Source organism: Orycteropus afer, unplaced genomic scaffold, assembly GCF_000298275.1.
Source record: "Orycteropus afer afer isolate SDZICR_OR568_19922 unplaced genomic scaffold, OryAfe1.0 scaffold01059, whole genome shotgun sequence".
Classification (NCBI taxonomy): domain Eukaryota; kingdom Metazoa; phylum Chordata; class Mammalia; order Tubulidentata; family Orycteropodidae; genus Orycteropus; species Orycteropus afer.
In genome coordinates this window covers 2,867-7,432 of record NW_006922646.1, presented here as the reverse complement: position 1 = coordinate 7,432, position 4,566 = coordinate 2,867, and the positions used below count along the sequence as shown (strand labels likewise).

At 36.0% G+C, this 4,566-nt stretch overlaps 1 pseudogene; it reads left to right on the top strand.

Moving 5' to 3' along the window:
• The first annotated feature begins 3,290 nt into the window (after nt 1-3,290).
• LOC103212669 lies at nt 3,291-4,222 on the top strand (annotated as a pseudogene).
• Nucleotides 4,223-4,566: the final 344 nt, after the last annotated feature.

Genomic DNA, 4,566 nt, shown 5'->3' with positions numbered 1-4,566 from the left:
AACTCTATTCCCAAATGAAGACTGACTGAGATTGTTCCAAACATAAATGAGGTCAAGGTGTCTGAAATACATAAAAGAATTTATTAAATTTGGAGTCAATGAAACACACATGCTGAATCTCAACCACACATGTAGCTGTCAAACTGGCAGTGATAGGAGGTAGCTTTGCAGTGGTTAAGTCCTCAAGAGCTAATTGTTGATGTTAATGTATTACTTTTGGGAGGTGGTAAAACATATTATTTATTTAATGAAATTATTTCAAACTTGAAATGATCCAAATTACAAATGAAAAAAAAAAAAAAAATGTAGCTTTCAGTTCTCCAGGAAATCACTTACAATTTAACCAAAAAGAAAATATGATATGAATGTAGGTAGACAAAAAGGAAAATAAGCGCCCTTACATCCAAATGATCTGCCACCACAAGATAAGGTTCTCTGCTAAAACTGATTTTGATTAAACAAGTTTCATGCATCGAAACAAATTTATACTACTTAACTCTTTAATGGGCCTTACAATGCTAACATGATTTATTTCACAAGTGATTACTATCTAAATTGGAAGATAAGAGTTTTCAACAGTGGGAACAGACAATAATTTTTGAAAGATAAGAGTTTTCAACAGTGGGAACAGACAATAATTTTTGAGCCTAGGAACTGTAAATTTTAGAGCCTAGGAAGGACAGAGTAAAAATATCAATGACCAGTACAAAGACAAAGGTTAGAACAGTTGGATGCTAACAGAAAGGTTGGTATTTGGGGTCTGCTCACAGGCATCTAAAAAGGAAGGCCTGGTGATATACTTCCATAAAATCAATGGAAAATCCTATGGAGAACAGTTCTATTCTGATGCACACAGTTCACTATGAGTCAGAATTGATTTGACTGCAACTGGAATTGGTAATATTGTAGAAATAAAGGAAGGAAAGAAGGAAGGGAAAGAGGGAGGGAGGGATCAATCATGGGAGAAAAGGACAAAGGAGAATTAAAAAGGTAGAAAATCAGTGTGACCTTTCACTCAGCTGGGCCTAACAAAGTCTTCTCTGTGTGGCTTCACACTACCTGGCAAGATACTACCTCTCCAGTAAACCATTTCTCCCATGAGCTGAGGTAGGTTTCCTGGTTCTATAACCATGTCTGTAAACCCAGAACAATGTACTTTTCTAATTCCACTCAAGGTAACAGTTGCTAACTTTAGTAAACAGAAAAAAGACTAGAGAAACTGAATGAAGATAGTAAAATAAGAATAGCCACCAGTATAACTGAAGAATTGTCAAAGAATAAGCCTAGAGGAGTTATCACCTTGGAGAAGCCCTGGTGGTGCTGTGGTTAAGCGCTTGGCTACTAACCAACAGGTCAGTAGTTTAAACCAACCAGCCACTCTATGGAAGAAAGGTATGGTACTCCATCTCTATAAAGATTAAAAACCTTTGAAACCCTATGGGGCAGTTCTACTCAATGGCAATTGGTTAGTTATCACCCCAAACAAAGTGTATTTTCACTGTTACCTCATCTTACTATTTCTCTGAGCATGCACTAAAAATGAAATAATATCTTCCATTGCAAGACTGAAAGCTCCTTTGGAGAGAAATTTGTTCATGGTTAGATATCTCATCTGTGATATTATGCTCTGTAAATAAAAGGTGATCATTAAATATTCACATGAATGAATGAATGTCGATTATTTACATGAATAATACATAAGGGAATAGAAGTAAAATAATCTAACGTGATTTTGATTCTCAGTTAAGGATACACACACTCACATGGGGAAGAATTGGGTAGATAGAGTTTCCCTGAAAACCCCTGAGTTATGCCTAAAATCATACATTTAGTAATAGAGCCCCACTAATAAAACACCAAAACATACCATGAGCTAATCTATTGTTATTTTAAATTAATAGCATCCCCAGTGAAAATGCATTTACCAGCACTCCTTACAATGTGAATCAAATTGAAGGAAAGTTTTGACAGGAAGGACAGGAGGCCATCCTGAGCCTTCCTCTTCCCACCAAATGGAATAGCTGACAAAACATAAAACGGTAGTCTCCAAGGAGGTATAGAACTGGTATGAGGTAATGAAATGACAAATGCCAATGAAAACATGGATTTATTAAAATTTGTTTCCAAGATTGGTTTACAAGACTCAGTTTGTTCATGGGCACTGTTCTTGACATACATCAAGAACTCAGAGAGCATAAATTATAGAATTAGTGAGTTGGCAGGTTCATTACTGGGTAAAGGTGATTTCAGGAGGGGAGAAGAATAATTTGTTGAAAAGAAAGGTCACTACGATGTGCCTACAACAGATTTTGAAGGTCTAAGTACTGCTGAGAAGAGCACCCAGGTCCATCACACAGGCCAAAAGGAAGTACCACACATCAGTCCACCTGGGATCTGGCCATAGCTCACAGCACCATGACAGCACTAATTGGGTTTACACACAGATTGCAGGATAAATTTCTTCATATCTCTTTGGGAAAACCCCTGCCTAAACAACCATGTTATCAAAAGGAACCTGAAGAAGGATATCATGCTTCATAAAGTAGCGGGTCAATGAAAAGAGGAAGCCTCTCAACAAGATGGATCGGCACACAGTAGCTGCAAAATGGATTCAAACATAGCAAGGATTGTGAGGAACATGCAGTGTTTCATTCTGTTGTACGCAGGGTCACTATGAGTCAGAACCAACTCTATGGCACCTTACCACAAGCAGTCACTTTACTGGTTTAGAAATGTTTTTTCATGATTAAATATAGGAAAGACAAAACAATTTTAAAACTTGTTTTAAATTTCAGATCATTTAAAGTACCAAGACTTGATGTTAGCCTTCGAAGTTATTTTGCTACAGTTAAAATATAATCAGAGATCAGCATAAAATACTACTTGACAAATCCTTCTCTGTTACAAAAGTAGAGCATTTCTGCAAGGTGGGTAAAGTGAAGAAAAGGTAAAAAAAAAAATAATATGATGATTTATAATATTGGAACTACTAAGGGCTGTTCCACACAGCAATAATATTGAGAAATGTCATAAGAAACAAGATATGTAATTAAAGATTTATTTATTTATTTATTTATTTCTCTCTTCACTTGACAGGTTTACGAAGTGTTTCTAATCAGGGAATTATAAGCCTAAAATTCATACTGAAATTTTTCCAATCCAGTTCCACAATCCAAACTCCAAATGCATGACATTAATACTGCTGTCATCCTTCATTCAGGTTCCTTGCTGGATTCTTATGGCCCTTCTCCCTTCAAATCCAAACGCTCTTGTTTTGACACAAGGTAGTGATGAGAAATCATACAGCTATAACCACATTCATCCTACTGGGCTTGAAAGATGACCCAATTCTACAAATTCTGCTTTTGATATTTTTATTTCTCACCTACATTTTGAGTGTGGCCGGGAACTTGACAATTATCACCCTCACACATTTGGATTCTCATCTTAAAACACCCATGTATTTTTTCCTCCAGAATTTCTCTTTCTTAGAAGTCTCATTCACCACTGTCTGTGTCCCCAGATTTCTGTATACTCTGACAACTGGAGATAAAACTGTTACCTATAATGCTTGTGTCACACAAATGTTCTTTTTTGTCCTCTTTGGAGCAACTGAATTTTTTCTCCTTGCTGCCATGTCCTATGATCGCTATGTGGCCATTTGTAAGCCCCTGCATTACATGACCATCATGAATAACAAAGTCTGCACAACACTTGTTCTCTGCTGTTGGTTTTCTGGCCTATTGATCATCCTCCTACCTTTTAGCATAGGTCTTCAACTGGAATTCTGTGACTCAAATCTCATTGATAGTTTTGGCTGTGATACATATCCTATTTTACAGATATCCTGCTCAGACACTGTGCTTATAGAAGAAATTGCTTTGGTTTTTGCTGTGGTAACACTAATTATTACCTTAATTGGTGTCGTTCTTTCATATACATACATCATCAACACCATTCTAAAATTCCCTTCTGCCCAACAAAGAAAAAAGGCCTTTTCCACCTGTTCTTCTCACATGTTTCCATGACCTATGGCAGTTGCATCTTCATTTACATCAAGCCTTCAGCAAAGGAAGGAGTGGCCCTTAATAAGGTGGTATCAATGTTAGCTACTTCAGTTGCCCCTTGACTTAACCCATTCATTTATACACTTCGAAACAAACAAGTGAAAGAAGCCTTCAAAGAGACTGTTAAAAAAATTGCATTTCTTACAAAGAAGTAAGAGACAAATAATATTTTCTGGCTAAATTAAATTTAAATCTAAATAACCAGTGAGCATCTTTCGTGGTTTTGCCAAACATATTGATTCCTCTTATTCTGTAGATTCAACAAGCTAACCTTTCTCCAGGAATATTTTTCTTTCATAATCCAAAGGGGGGGAAAAAAGCCTTTTAGTTTACCTTCTTTTAAACTTACTTTATTAAAAATAATAAACTTATGCATTTATCAATTAATGCATTTATCTGAGACTTATATTCTCAAAATTCTCAATGATATAAAAGGGAAATACATATAAATAATCTGCTTCTCAGTCCATATGGCCTACTCACGCTGTGTATTCTAAAA